Genomic DNA, 17431 nt, shown 5'->3' with positions numbered 1-17431 from the left:
GATGTTATATGGGAGCTCACCAGAAGTGCTCATTAAAGATTGTGAGGTTTAATGCTTATCTGCAGCAACTTGTGAATTTTGTGAATTTGCAAAGTTGTTAGAATGCTAGACAAAATATTTTGCAGTAAGTTCAAATGTTACTGAGGTCACCTTTGAGCTTTATCCTTTTGAAGTTGATAAGATAACAACAGTCCAGTATGGCAGACTGGGTTTAGTCCCACTGCATGGCACTTTGCACAAGTGTCTCCCACTTTAATCCCAACCTGGCCAAAGCCTTGTGAGTGGATATGGTAGATGGAAACTGAAAGAAGTCCATCAAAAATATATGTATGTGTATGTATATGTGAAAGCAAGTGGCTTGGTGGTTAGGGTATTCAGTTCATGATGAAGAGGTCATGAGTTCGATTCCTAGTGGCACATTGTGTCCTTAAGCAAGACACTTTACTTCAGTCCATTCAGCTTGCAAAAATGAGTTGTGCCTGTAATTTTGTATGTTAGTTTTGTTAGTTTCATGAGCAAGCTGTTCCATTGATTGGATCAATTGGAACACTTGTTGTAACCAACAGAGTGTCAGTTTACATGTGTGTGTGTGTGTGTATGTGTGTGTTTGTGTACGTGTACATGTATATATATGTATATGTCTGTGTGTGTGTGTATATATATATATATCATCATAATTGTTTAATATCTGTTTTCCATGCGAGCATGAGTTGGACGGTTCAACCGGGGTCTGGGAACCCAGAAGGCTGCACCAGACTCTTCTGATCTGGCAGTGTTTCTACAGCTGGATGCCCTTCCTAATGCCAACCACTCTGTGAGTGTAGTGGGTGCTTTTTACGTTCCACTGGCACAGGGGCCAGAGGAGGCTGGAAACAGCCACAATCGATTGGTGCTTTTTACATGCCACCAGCATGGGTATCACAACTACAATTCCATTTGATTTTTATTTTGATGTTGATGTACTTGACTCAATAGGTCTCCTCAAGCACAGCAGGTCGCCCCACGATCCAAGGTAAGCACTGCTGGCCGTCCTGCGATCCAAGGTACTTTGAATGGGCTGGGGCCGGTTGTGTGCTGGGTGGGAGATGCGCTGAATCCTAGAAACACTGCAATACCAGGCCAATCCGTGGCAAAGGTGGAGCAAGCCCTTAGCCTCCTTCTAAAAATCACTTAAATATTGATGGCCCCAAATAGGGACCGTATCAGATATTAAGCTGATAAGAACAGATACTACACTTTGTTGGTCTTTGTCTCCCACCAACATTTGGGAACAAGAGTTGATTTGCTTATATCCCAGTAACTTAGCAGTTTGGCAAAAAAAGAGACCAATAGAATAAATATCAGGTTTAAAAATAAGTACTGGTGTCAATTTTTTTTTTACTAAACCCTTCAAGGTGGTGCCTCAGCATGGCCACTGTTCAAAGACTGAAACAAGTAAAAGATAAATGATAAAACGTCTACACCTTGGGATAGGAACTTTCTAGGTCCAGAAACTCAGACCATCTTTGACAGATGACAAAAGTTCATTGATTGAGAGATTCAGTTAGGTATTGTTCATGGGTAAGGAGACTATATAGGGCGAGGTTGTTTCCATAGCAAGTGTAGTATGATCAGTGTAGAGTATGTCAAGACCCTTGGATCTTTACCTTTTGACCTACAGATTTAAAAAATAACTTTTTGTAACTAAACACTTTCAAACTTCGGACACTGGTTGAATGTGTCATATAAAACATCTTTTACTCTTAGCATTTTTGAGAAAAACTTATATTTACGAAGTTATTTCACGTTAAAGTTCTTATAATTTTATTCTTGTAATTTTATTCAGCTGAATACACGTCATTGATTCGTTGAAATTACCAAAATACGAGAACTTTAACATGAAATAACTTCGTAAATATAAGTTTTTCTCAAAAATGCTAAGAGTAAAACATGCTTTATATGACGCATTCTACCAGTTTGAAAGTGTTTAGTTACAAAAAATTATTTTTTAAATCTGTAGGTCAAAAGGTAAAGATCCAGTTCTTTGATTCATAGAATCAATTCAAGTCTTGTTTAAGTTGTCTCAGTTACACACAGATTAGGCCTGTGCCTGGAAAGTTAAGGAGGAATGAACAGTAACTAGTATCATCTGTTTGTGGTTGGAAGTAATTGTAAGTAGGTTAGTAATGCATAGTAGGAAGTATGTTGAACACATAACTGAATTTTAAGAAATAAGTAAGCTTTACAGGCTGTCAAGTCATTTGTTTTCCTGATGGTTATTTGGCAGGCATTGGGGTAATGGGTTAATGATGGTTAGTTATTGCCCACCTAACTATTTCAGTAGTTAGTTGAACAAGATCTCCTTGATTGTGTCAAGACCAATTAAAACTTATTGAAAACTTTGTGTAGGCCTTTGAGCAGGTATTGCTAAGCTTTTGGCAAAATTTGGTGCAGATTCTCTACTCAGCTTTATCATGGTCAATGCGATGATCACACACTACACATCTTCCTTCTAAGCACTGTTGTAAACAGCGGAAGTAAGCTAGAACATTAAAGCAGAGTTCATGGACAACCTGTGCCAGGTAGCTTTACTCTGTGTGTTCTAGCTTCGTTACTATGGCAACAGTCCAGATACTTATTGGTCAGACCAGTGCTATTCTACCTTTCTGGTTTTTAATTGCTATAGCCACATATGTTATAATATATTTATTGTTATAATATCTTATTGTATTTTTATATACAACCAAACCATTTTGAATTTTAATGCTCACTATTCAATGGTTTTTTTCCCCCTCTCATCGGTTAATTGGAAGCAAGCTATCTTTTTAACTTGGAGTAAACTGTAGATTCCCCTGAGGAGAAATGAAACCTTATTGGTTACCTTTCAAAATCATATGACAGGTTGTTATCAAATTACTTCATTCTGCAAGTTTTATTTTGCTGGGGAAAGATGTTATGGCTTGCTGCTTGCAGTCCCTTGAGCATCTCATGAGGTTGGTGATTTTGTGTGGCTATTCGAGTTATATATTTTAGCTCTTATTTCTAGCAATTGCAGGTGCTATTTGCACCCTTATTTATGTATTCTGCCTTTTTCGTTTTTAATTGCTATAGCTCCACTTATATAATGTATTTATTATTATAATATCTTATTGTATTTTTATATACATGTGTGTGTGTGTATATGTATGTGTATATATATAAACATATATATATATATATACACATATAAATATATATATATATACATATATATATATACACACACATACATATATATATATATACATATATATATATGTACATGCATATACATACATATACATACATATGTCAGGCTTCTGTGAGTTTCCATCTACCAAATCCGCTCACAACCTTTTGGCCAGCCTAAGGCTTCAATAGAAGACACTTGCCTAAGGTGCTGTGCAATGGTACTGAACCTGGAACCATGTCTTTGGGAAGCCACTTTCTTACCATGCAGCTAAACCAGCACCCATATATATTATATATTATCATCATCATTGATTAACATCCGTTTTCCATGCTGGCATGGGCTGGACGGTCTGACTGAGGTCTGGAGATCCAGTGGCTGTACCAGGCTCCAATCTGATCTGGCAAAGTTTCTACAACTGGATGTCCTTCCTAACAACAACCACTCCAAGAGTGTAATGGGTGCTTTTTACATGCCACCAGCACAGGTCAGGCAACGATCACATTTGGATGGTGCATTTTTTGTGCCACCAGCACAGGAGCCAGTCAGGGGATACTGGCATCAGTCACGATCGGTTGGTGTTTTTTACATGTCACCAGCATGGGAGCCAGTCAGGCGGACCTGGCATTGACCACGTTCAGATCATGTTTATTACATGCCACCGGCATGGGAGCCAGTCTGGTTGGTGCTTTTTACTTACCATTGGCATGAGAGCCAGTCAGGCAGACCTGGCATTGCCCACATTCGGATGGTACTTTTTATGTGCCACCAACACAGGAGCCAGTCAGGGGCCCAGCCCCAGCCCCAGCAACGATATTGGTTTTACTTGACTCAGTAGGTCTTCTCAAGCATATCATATTGCCAATGCATCAGGGGTATTCTTAACAGAGCCAGACATGTGTGGCTGCGATCTCACTTTAGTTGCCAATATAATGACTAGAATTTGGGAGGTACAGAGCTCATTTCTCTGCAGTGGCTTGCTAGCCACTTTTTCCTAAGCTATTTTTACAGCTATTCTCTTGTGTTTTAGATTTCCTTCATTTTTAAAAAAACATGTGCCTCTTTCCTCTCTCTCTCTCTCTATATATATATATGTCAGCGCCGCCTTGACTGGCTTCCATGCTGGTGGCACGTAAAAAGCACCAACCGATCATGGCCGTTACCTGCCTCCCCTGGCACCTGTGCTGGTGGCATGTAAAAAGCACCCACTACACTCATGGAGTGGTTGGTGTTAGGAAGGGCATCCAGCTGTAGAAACACTGCCAGATCAGACTGGAGCCTGGTGCAGCCTCCTGGCTTCCCAGACCCTGGTCGAACCATCCAACCCATGCTAGCATGGAAAACGGACGTTAAATGATGATGATGATGATGATTATATACATACACACACACACATAAACATTTATTAGATTTATTCATGCCACATTGTTTAATGATAACAATCCAGTTATGTGAACAACACCATCCAATCTCAAGAACATTGAACAATTTGGAAAATTTTAATATTTTATAATCTGAGTTTGCAAAGAAATTCCATAAGAACTGTTCTGCAAACCGCCATATCTATAGCTGTTGTATCACTCACTACTAAACACTGACTACAGACAGATTGTATGTGTATATCTATGTAACCACACATTGGAATATAGACATATATAACTATAAGCTTCACAACACAGTAAACTGAATTAAATGCTTGATCTTTTGTACTTTGAGATAGTCATACATTGACAAATGATCACTCTTACTGACTTGAGATAAAGCAAAGAGGAAAGGATGCAATGGCCTTTATGCTTTTGGAATTGAAAATGAGTTATTGTTTTGGCTTAGCGGGAATGATTACCGTATTTTCTGGCATACAAATCAAGAAAGTGTAAACATTCAAACAATCACTGCCTTTCCAAGACCCCCGAAGGTGCCTTGGTGTATAAGTCGACCTACCATTTGTGGCCGTAAATTTTGGTCTGAAAAATTCGACTCGTATGCTGGAAAATACAATAAGAAAAAAGTACAAGAAACCTTTATGGACTGGTGTAATTCACTGAATCACAACTTAAAACTTTCTTGGGTTAATTGGACGAGACAAACGTCTTCGATATAATACTCATCTATTGCCCGTGACTTCTCTGATGGGAAGAACTGGACTCGATGTAAATTAATGAATTATAGTGCAACGAATTATACAATCTTATAGTACCTACTTGTAGAGTAGGAGAACTGACATTTGAGGGATGATAGAAACTACAGATTTCTCAGATAGTTGTTTGGCATCTTATCAACTTCAGCGTTGAACATTTTTCGACAGGAGTTTAACTTCCGTAAATTATGGTGCTTGCGCTCTCTTACAAGACATTAATGCGTGTAATCTATGCGAAGGGCATAGTTGTAAATGCATTCCTATTAATAAGCGTATAACATAGAAAAAAAGTGTTTAAGAGTACTTAGATGTATATCTATTTGCATGAATTACGTAACCGCGCCTCTTGTTCCCCCACCATTCAAGCTTATATCACACACAGTGATTAAGATCAATGACAACTGAAAAACAACAGCTTTCTAAATCCACAAGGGACAGCTTACGTAATGATTTGTCTGTTAGAAATAGCAGCCAAATCTCCCACATATCACTCTCAATCATCCTTAATTAAGAAAGCGTATTTTAGATAATCTAGTTTTATATAACCATAAGAAGGGATGGTTACGGCGGCTGCAGTTTCTTTCATTTAGAGGTCTATTCGATCAGATCTCGATATGTAGAAGTGTAGTTTTTCTCTCACCACTTTTGTTTCTTAAAAATCCATGAATTTTTAGTTTTTAATAATTTTGACTTTTTGTTGATCGGATGAAAATGACCGAAGTTCATGAAAAAAAAATCGATGCTGAGAGAATTTGAAACAGTAACAAAGACCGGTATTCTTGATTTCTTTTAACTCTCCACCTTTTTCTTTTGTTTATCCAGGAGAAAAGAAAGACCTGCAAACTTTTAATAGTAGTATAGCGTAGGCGGGGTCACAGGAGCAGTTGCCCAAAGCGCAAAATTTCAAAGGGGAAAAAAAGTAGTAATAATAGAGCCGCGCGGTCTTGCACCAGTCGCTAGTAACGCACCAACACTACTGACCCATAACACTGATTTCTTTTCGACTAGGTACGAGGCCAACTTATGTAGGAGTGTGGTCGATTGATTCGATACCAAAATATAACTGGTACTTACTTTATTGAATTGGGTGTGAGGAAAAGAAATCCTACACCAAGCAGGATTCGAACACGGAAGGTAGTGGGTTAAAAAGCAAAATACTTGATTATATTTATTCCGGCTGTCTACTGTCGTAGCCAACGCCACCGCTCTTTAATTATAATAAAACAATTAAAAGGGTTAATTAGTTAGGAACTACTAGATTTTTTTTAAAGTAGTTATTTTAATAAGTTGGCAATACACACGATTTCCTCACCTCTAGTTAATTGTCATAATTAAACAAACGCTATTAAAATGTCAGACATTAGATAGGAGGGGTAAATAATAATTAAAATTTTTCATTAGTTGTTGTGTACCAAAACACCAGTCAATTTGAAATCATGAATATTTAACGTGAAAAATCAACATTAATGATGCGAATTTATGCCTACTTTAACGACACGGATTACACACGCGCGCAGACAATTGAATATACATATAATATATATTTAATATTCATATATTATTTTCTCTCTCTCTCTCTCATATATATGTATGTATATATATATAATCTGTATATCTTTCTATAGACAAATTTAGTTTTATTCATTGTTATTGTATAACGAAAGCGACTATATATATATATATATATATATATATATATATTATATATATATATATATATACACATATATATGCATACATATATATACATATTTGTGTGTGTATCTACGTATGTGAGTATGCGTCTATATACGATATAAATTTACCGTATATATATATATAAGCGCGTCTATTCATACACACATATATATGTACATACATATATATATAGTCTCTTAGGTATGTACCTATTCACTGTACACAGTCTATTTATGAATATAACTTCCTCTCTCTCTCATGCATTTACAGTACATATAACCTATTTAAGAATGTACACACTCTGCAATGTCTATAAATATGTACTGTATTAAATATCTACATCTATGTATCCATGAATGTATGTATGAATCTATCTATAGCTGGCTTAAACCTCCGTACTTCGTGTGTATCAATACTTGTATCTATAGACACACACACATACACAATATAGATATATATCTGTATACATATATATCTTTCTATACAATGTATTATCTTACTAAATAAACTCAACTTTCTTGATAGCTGTGTATATTGTGTCTGTGTGTGCGTGTTTTGCATTTTCTCGTACACACATATATACGGCACAGATATACCCCCACCCTTAACAATCATGCACACACACACACGCACGCACATAGACACATAATTGAAACGAATGCATACTGGAATGAGGTAAAAACTTTATAATAATAATAATAATAATCGAAGAGAAAGAGATGCTTTTGGTTTCTGTTAATTTCTTTCTCGTGACTTGGCCGAGCCTTTGCCAAGAAGAGGCGCGCACCAACCAACCACCAACAAGACATCATCTCAACCCAACTACTATTACGTCTTTAAAGCAGGCAATAGCTCTCTATATCACTCTATATACCACTCTACCACCCAGGCTCTCACTCTTTTTCTCTCTCCTTCTCCGATAACAAAAATCCCATCCTGTTATCTGATAAACATACTCAAAACTGATTTCTTCTGTTAATCTATTTTTTCTTTCTTTTCTTCCTAGTTTTCGGGTGGCGGCGAGCAAAGTGGAGGCGGCGAAGCGGTGGCAGTGATAGTGGGAGTAGGAGGAAGAGGAGGAGGAAACAGTAAGACGTGAAATAGGAAAGAGTAGGAGGAATCTTCACGAAAATCATCAGATCAGATCTTTTGACTTAATAATAATAATTATATATATATATATACATACATACACACACGCATATATATATATCTATATAAACATACACACACATACATGTGCACACATATACATTACATTTATACACGCACACACAAACACACACACATATATATATATATATATATATATATATATATATACATGCACACACATACATATATATATATACATGCACACACACACACATAGGATATATATAAAATAAATATATAAACAAATGAGCGAATATAGATGACTAAAAGAAAAGAAACAGAAAAGATGAATTGAAACAAGATTAAAATAATCAGAGATAAAACAGTCTAGTTTGGACGAAATATTTGGAAGAATAGTTTAAATTTTTTCTTTGTGTGTGATGTAGATGATTGTCTAGAATCATCTCTCTCTCTCTCATATATATATATATACACACACGCACATACATACATACGCGTGTATATATATTGCCGATGAATGTGTTTGTGTATGATTACATGTGTGTGTGTGTGTTCGTTCGTCCGTCTTATCGAGGTGTTGTTTAGATTCTATGTGTGTGTGTTTGCTGCAGCCTTGTTTATATGAGTGTGTATATGTATTCCCTTTTTGTGTGTCTTTCGTGAGTGCCTCGATTAATACGTATGTTCTATACGGGCGAGTGCGGCACATCTCTGCATGTTTATGTACGCTAAGATATCTGCGTTCGTGTAGGCGGTGCCCCAGCTTGGCCACAGACTAAGGCCTGGAACAAGTAAAAGCTGAAAGATATATGTATATATATGTTTGTGTGTGAGTATGTATGTGTGTGTGTATCATTCAGTGCCTATGTTTTAGAGAGATAGATGGATGTGAGTGTGTGTCATTCAAATGTTTCTTGTTTGAAGTAACAAAGCCGCCACTTCTGAGATATATTTTTCTATTTTTTATTTTTTCTTTAATTTCCATCTCATTCTATTTGACGGCTTGATGGCTTTCTAGTAAGTTTAATTGGCCTCAGTCAAACAGCAGCAGCAACAACGAAATATAGCAAGTAGCAAGCTTGCTTGGCAGTTCTCAAAGCGACTGATATATATATATATATATATATATACATATATTATATTTATATAATACAAATATAATAATGATAATAATTATAAATGAAAGCTTTTCGAGAAAAAACAAATAACTAACAAAAAATACATTCATAAAAGAACCAATTACTGGATGCTAATTATCTTTATATATACATACATATATATATATATATATATATATATACACACACAAGCGCTTATGTGTATATTAAAGGAGTGTGTATTGTGAAAAATATAAGCAGAGTAAATTAAGTTGCTAATTTCGACCATGAAATGAAACTAATAATTAAATCTAGACTTTAAATAATTATTATCACTGTAACAAATATAAATAAATAAATAAACAAAAATCAGTTTTTGCTTCTTCCAATTAAAACTAATTAAAAAAATGATGGCATAGGGATAATTAATAATGCTAAAAGAATAGATTTGAAAGTATGAAATACTATCTTACAACTTTTTTTTCAAAAAAAAGGTTGTATATTATTTTATTATTGCTATTATTTTGTCCTTGTGGCAAAAAATTCATTGTCATTTGCTTTTAATTTAAATGAATTAAGGCTTGTTCAACCAAGTATAATATTTTTTTCTTTATAAACTATGTAATTATCTGTAGTCAAATATTTTCCAAGAGAAAGGATTATGAAAATATGAGAAGGAAGAAAAAAAACGACTAAATTGTGTGCGGTCAGTCTCTCAATAAACTTATGTTTACTTAAAGACTATGAAAAAAACATTTGAACACACAAAAAGAGAGAAAAGCCTATGACTGAATTAGTAGATGGATATAGCCTTGTGCGTGTGTAGTTCTCAGTAAGTCATAGTGCGACGACTATCATTAGAAGCTGTGATATATTTCAGCTGAGACCGCAGCAGTCAACAGAGGCCGCCATTCACTACTTCCTCTCTTACTTTTATGCTCCTCTCTGTTTAACTTTTAACCCTCTCTTATTTATTCATAATCCTCTTTTTTCTCTCTCAGCTCCCTCCCTTTTTTAACTCAACACTTTCTCCGTCTATTCTTGACCCTCCTCTTCCTTTACAATTACGTCTCTCTCTCTCACTCATCATCACTCGCAGCTCTCTCTCCGTAACTCTCATTCTAAATCATTACTCTCGAATAACTCACCCCTCTCTCGTTCGTTTTTAACCTGTCCTTTCTTATGCACAACCTTCTCACCCCCTCATTTTTCAATTGTCTTCCTCTTACTCACTGTTACTGTCAACCCTCTTTTTCTTACTCACAACTCCCGCTCCTTCACTCTTTTTGTCTCTTCATTCTCATATATTCTCTTCTCTTTCTTCTCATCTCTTTATCCCGCTCTGTCTTTCTCTATTTTTCGTCATCCACTGCAACTCGTTCGGTAGATCTCTTATTCGTGTATTCTTTCTTAGTTAAAAAATAATCAGGAGGAAAAAAAAAAAAACGGAAAACAATCGACAATAACAGACAAAAAAAAATTTATTCCCTCAGTTTATTCATTTATTCGTTTATTCATTTCGAACAGGTTTTCTCTATTCCCTCTATTCGTTCATTCATTTCCGAACGCGTGTTATTGTTTCACGTCAACTGAAAACCCGTAAGAAGAGTACTAAATTGTCGAACGCTGGTAATATAATAATAATGGTTGCTATTGACTGCTTCTTCTTCTGCTGCTGGTTTACTTAATTAGCTTCGTCGGGGGGAAAGAGAGAGAGCGAGAGAGAGAGATACAAAGAGAGTGAGAGAGAAAGAAAGAAAAAGAGACAGAGTGAGAGAGAGAGAGAGGAAAAAAAGCACAAAATAAAAACAAAACAAAAATTGACTGTGAATTGGACGATGGATGTGGAACAGTTCTGAAAAATATAATATAACGGAGTTTAAATGCCGGATAAATCTTTTAGGGTTTTAAACCTGAACAGCTTTTTTTTCCCTTCATAGTATATATATATACACATACATACATATATATATATCTTCTGGCTTTTTAAAAGCAGTGAGTAATTTTCCACACCGGAGTTTTTACAAATAACAGTTTTGGATTCTGGTCAATGTGTTGTGTTGCCTAGGAATAATAATAATAAAAAAATATTATAATAATAATAAACCTAGAAAGAAGAGATTTCTGAAATTTGCAACAAATTGGTGAGTTGTTTTTTTAAAGAAAAATTATTTCGCTTTGTTGATGATTTTTAAAAAAATGCTTTTAAACAAATGATGATGATGATGATCTCAAAAAATAATACCACACATATATACACATATATATATATATACACACATATATATATATACACATATATATATATGTATATATGGACTTGTGCCCTTCATCATATCATTTCCCTTGCTAACAATAAAGTCGTTTTAGATTGTTGTTCAGCTATCATCGGGATCCATACTTTTGTGTTATCTTTTTTTTATATATACATACATACATACATACATACATAACGATCCTATCTTCTTATTAAATCGTGTCTACTAAATCGTTTTAGCCTCTTCAATGTCCCCATCGCTGACAGTTTTCACTGAGACCTTTTTTTTCTGTCTGCTCCCTTAAATAGATATATTATTATCATCACCGTCTTTATATATATATCATTACTGCTATTAATTTTTATCATCATCATCACCATCATTACCATCATCTTTATTATATCATTATTATTATTATTATTATTATCATAACTGTTCTTATCATATTACGATAACTGTTATTATTATTATCACCATCATTTATCATCATTTATCATCATCATCCCTTCTTTAAAACGGCCTCTTCCCTTTCTCATGTTTATTGATGGCGGGACAAACACACCCGAAAAACTTCTATCCAAATTTTATTTACTGTTTCCGTGGGATACCTTCCTGTATTTACTCTTTTATGATTTAAGACCAGGACAAACAATAACGATCCACTTTTTTTTCTTCTCCTCTACAGATCACAACTCCTATTGTCAGATGTTTTTATATTGCTTGACATAAAAATTCCCGTATTATTACTATTATTATTATTATTTATTATATACCTTGCAACCGCAAAAAATACCGTGTTTATAAAAAATACCAGACAAATTACATTTCATCATTTATTTTCGCGCCTTTCATCGATAAATGAAATAAATGTTAGCTTTAATATTTCAGTTACACTTTCCCATATTATTGTTGTATTCCGATCCCTTTTTCATATTGACAGCAGTGACTCTTCATTTGAGTCGCTAATATAATTAATTCCATGGGTCTCTTATAAATCAGAACTGCTCATTTCATGCTAATCATTATCATTATCTTAGCTAGGATATTAGGGGGAATGCATTATACATACATACATATATATATATGTATATATATATATGTATATATATATATATATATGTATATATATATATATATATATATATATATATATGTATGTATATATGATTGTATGATAATTATGTGGGTATGTGTGTGTATATATATATATATTTATGTATGCATATGTGGGTATGTGCGTGCGAATATATGGGTATTAAATATGTATATATAATTACATTTATGAACGTATGTATATGTCTGCACACACACATATATATACACACATACAGGTTCGTTTCCTTTTCACGTATATACAAGTATGTAAATGGGTATGTGTACATATAATATATATATATACTCCCTAATATTATTATAATAATTATATATATATATATATATATATATATATATATATATATATAGCGGGAGAGACAGAGAGAGAGAGAGTCTATGGATATCGATATATGGGTGTATATATATATATATAATATATATATATATATAGGGAAGGAGTATATATATGCATACATGCAAGTATATATATATATATATATATATACATACATACATACACCTTTGCATAAAGTTCATTTGATTGGGTATCGTTTTTATGCACATTTATAATTCCTGAAAATCTAATGAAGTGGCAAATATTGTTGTCTTTTAGAATGGATTTTGTCAGCTTTAACTCAAACTGTTAAGATTCAAGACAAGCAAGCTAATCTTATTCTCCCTCATTACCTTAAAAATTCGGTTACTATAATAACCGGACAGATATTTTGTCATCCAAAAGTGCCTCTTATACTCAGAGGAATGAGGTTCAATCCAGTTTCTTGTAAGTGCCGGTTAAACTTATGCTAAGCATTCTGTTTCGTAGAACAAGTATTGCATGAAGGAAAACCTTTTCTGTGAATGATTTTAGCTCTGTAATTGTCAATAAAGCTTGATGCCTACCGTTTTAGTTATGGATTCAACCTTTCTTATATTGTGGTACCTCCACTCACTTTTTTTATTCACTTTCGTTTTGTCCGCTCTGTTACTCGTGTCATCACTTGTTTTGAAAATATATTTCAAATGTAATGAAAACCTAGAAAGTTTATGAACACGCTACGAAAAAGTTTAATTTCACATCAGAATTTTATACTACAAACAGATGAAGAATTCTGTTTTCTGTTCATGTATTAAGAAAACTGAACATTTTTTTGTAAACGATTTTGTTCGGAGGTGCTATTATAATATGTCACTATAATAACATCTTTGATACTATGATTATCATTAAAAAATATACGTTTTACAAATTCCTGTAATAATTTTCTTGAAAATACTAGCTTTCCCGAAAATACTAGCTTATTTGCATTAAATAGTATGTATTTTGTGAAAGCTAAAGACTTATATTATTTATATACACTTTAAACCAGTGAAGGCGTTTACGATGATTATCGTTCATCTAGTTTAAAATGATATTTCAGAGATATGTTTGAAGAGTATTTTTTTCTATATAAATTCGTAAACTACCAACCATGCACCACATTTGTTATGCCTTTTTTTCTCTCTCTGTGTGAAAGTGTTTACGTTATGTCAATATACATAAAATCTAACCTGCACTGCATTTGACACAAATGCTACGAATTGGCTTCAGTCTTTATTTGAACAAAAGCGCGGCATTTATAAAGGCAAATTAGTGTGTTTTGTGATGCTGAGCTTATTCATTTATTTGTTTATTTATTATTATTATTTTGCGGAAACTAGTAGTTTTCTGGCTACTTATCTTATTAAATGTTAGCCAGATCTAAGTATATTGACAGCACTCAACTGATCACTGTTTTCTTAATCAATCTGATTATACACACACATACGCACAAAATATATACCCAATTATATTCTGTGACATCTACTGCTGATAACCAAATTTATATTTCTCTTTTATTTTGTCACTCGTTTCTGTTATTTATGCCTGGCTACAATATATTTATTTATGTGGAGTAAACTCACAGTTATGATTCTATTTATCTACTTAGGATAGATTGACATTGACAACCTATGTAGTAGATTTATTGATCTCTCAGCTATCAGTTGATATTGCTTGTATTACCTCTTGCCATTCAACTTCTCAGTTGACTTGTTAAGCCAGTTAATAAGAATGATGTGTTTAAAACGGTTAATCAAACAAATTGATTCTATATCATTTTTTTTTCTTATTATTTTCAGTAATGATTTTCTTTAATTGAAGAATTTACAACCCGTTCGTTTGCAATAGGGTTTGTTTAGAGGTGGTAAGAGACAATAACATATTGGTCTCGACACCTTACTGCGTTTGGTTTATTTAGTACCTCATTGATCTGAGTGTTCAGATTTGATAAAATAAGTATCAATAATATACTGTCAGTTCAGTCAATTATAATTTCTGTCCCTAAGAAAATTGACATTGCGCCTGGCGACAAGGAATCAATAATTTATATTCTCGTTGATAATGTGTTTTTTCTGAAATCTTAGTTTGTTGTTCTTTAAAACTTTCAAAAACTAGCATAAAGCTGTTTACTTGTGTTATTTCTATGTAAGATGAATTATTTATTGTTCCAGTTAAATTTTTAATCACAGATACGATATTGGTCTAGATGTTTGACAGTTATTGATTTTTCTTTTAGGTGAATGCAGATATAGTTTCCTAATTTCCCACTAAGCTGTTATATTTTAATTTATTCAAATAGACAAGAAGTGTCGTTTTTGTTGTTGTATTAGACTTTTTTCTTCTCACCATTGATATAGTTTAAGGAGTATTCTGTAAATAATTAACATACATACATACAAGAAAAAAAAAAGAACAAATGAAATAAAGAAACTGGGTCATATTACTATAATTATATTGTTAGACTTGGCGAAGTTATTATAGGGAAGTTAAGATGTATAAATCTGGCTGAGAGAGGTAACCACCAGTTCCCAGCAGCCTACTTGGTTATTAATTAATTGATCAGGTAACCACTTCAGAGAATGTCTATTTTAGGGAAAGTAACGGCTAATCTACTGTGGTCTGTAGGATCAGGAGAGTGTTTCAGTTCAAAGTCAATACTTCAAACTTTACAGAGTAATAAATAATTTTATACACACTCTTCCTATAGATGTTGTCGACAGTTCACGAAATAACTAATCAAATACAGCTATCACCATTCTTTTGTTTATGTAAGTGTGCGTGTATACATGCAGATATGTGTATCGTCATCATCATTTAACGTCCATGTTCCATGTTGGCATGGGTTGGACAGTTTGAAAGACCCAACAGGCCAGGAGTCTGCATCATGCTCCAGTGTCTACATCCATTCTTAATGGGAACCACTCAAGATATATATATATATATATAATACATGTTTATATACATATATATGCATATAAGTATATATATATATATATATATATATATATTAATCTATGTATATAATAGTTGTATATATTATGCATATATACAAGAATTGGTATATATTTACATATATGAATATCACATATATTCTTTTACTTGTTTCAGTCATTTGACTGTGGCCATGCTGGAGCACCGCCTTTAGTCGAACAAATTGACCCCAGGACTTATTCTTTGTAAACCTAGTACTTATTCTATCGGTGTCTTTTTGCCGAACCACTAAGTTACGGGGACGTAAACACACTACCATCCGTTGCCACACACATACATATACGACGGGCTTCTTTCAGTTTCCGTCTACTAAATCCACTCACAAGGCTTTGGTCAACCCGGTTATAGTAGAAGTCACTTACTCAAGATGCCACGCAGTGGACTGAACCCAGAACCATGTGGTTGGTAAGCAAGTTACTTACCACACAACTCCTGCGCCTATAATATATATATATATATATATATATATATATATATATATATATATATATAACATATTTGCATATATATTTAGATATCTAATATATGTATTGTATACAATATTATAATTGCACACACACACACACACTCATATACGCATACTTAAGTACATATGTATACACATACATTTTTATATTATATATTGTATACATGCAATTATACATTATATATACAAGTGTATATATATTATACATACAATTTATGTACATTATATATATTATATATATTTGTATGCATATTATTTATATGCATAAAGAATCTTATATATGTCTATGCATACATAAATACACACATATATAAATATATATATATTCATTTATATGTAATAAATATATGGATATATTTCTATGTATATAAATGTATGCATGTATTTATTATATTTATATATATTTATGTAAATATACATCATCTTCATCATCAACTTTTTATTGTCCACTTTTCCATGCTTGCATAGGTCAGACAGAACTTCTTGAAGCAGATTTTTGTATGACCAGATGCTCTTCCTGTCATCAACTCTCCTCTGTTTCCAAGCTAGGTAATATTTCCCTGGAAGCTGGACACTGCTTATATAACAGTGATGCAGTTTGCATCTATCATGCAATGTCAACATAGGGAGGTACAAACACACACACACACACACACACACACACACACATGTTCACACCCACATGTACATACATGTACATGTGGGTGTGAGGGATGGCAGTATGACTGAATGGTTAAAAAGTTTGTTTCCAAATCCACATGGTTTCAGGTTCAGTTCCTGTTCAGTGTCTTGGGCAAATGTTCTGTATTACAGCCCTGGGCTGACCAAATCTTTGTGAGAGGATTTATTGATGGAAACTGGAAGAAGCCTGTTGTGTGTGCATGCATGTGTGTGCCTCTGTCTCCTTGTTTTGGCATTGCATGATAGTTGTAAATAAGTGTTACCACCTCACAAGCAGTGTTGTTGGTCCTCAATTTATGAATTGTGTCTAACCATGCAAGCATGGAAAAATGGAAGTGGAAACAATGATAATGATGATATATATATATTTT

General features: G+C 33.6%; 1 protein-coding gene and 1 non-coding gene across 10 annotated transcripts in view; one reads left to right on the top strand and one right to left on the bottom strand.

Annotated features, from left to right (window-relative positions):
* Nucleotides 1-1080: 1080 nt before the first annotated feature.
* Nucleotides 1081-1279, bottom strand: LOC115219902. The gene has a single exon (XR_003882385.1). It is a non-coding gene; the product is annotated as a U2 spliceosomal RNA (small nuclear RNA).
* A 9333-nt stretch (nt 1280-10612) lies between these two features.
* LOC115219411 (zinc finger MIZ domain-containing protein 1) overlaps nt 10613-17431 on the top strand; it is a 453289-nt gene continuing 446470 nt past the window's right edge. For 2 of the 9 annotated variants that reach the window (XM_036507756.1, XM_029789615.2), the window contains exon 1: nt 10622-11358. The gene's annotated coding sequence lies outside the window, so the exon portion shown is untranslated. Of the gene's footprint in view, nt 11359-17431 lie in introns of all 9 variants that reach the window. The other 7 variants (XM_029789607.2, XM_029789592.2, XM_029789576.2 and 4 more) reach the window with 7 other exon arrangements.

This window comes from Octopus sinensis, linkage group LG1 (genome assembly GCF_006345805.1).
Source record: "Octopus sinensis linkage group LG1, ASM634580v1, whole genome shotgun sequence".
In the NCBI taxonomy this organism is placed as follows: Eukaryota; Metazoa; Mollusca; class Cephalopoda; order Octopoda; family Octopodidae; genus Octopus; species Octopus sinensis.
Note: the sequence above shows the minus strand (reverse complement) of the source record. Positions and strands in the feature narration are given on the sequence as shown.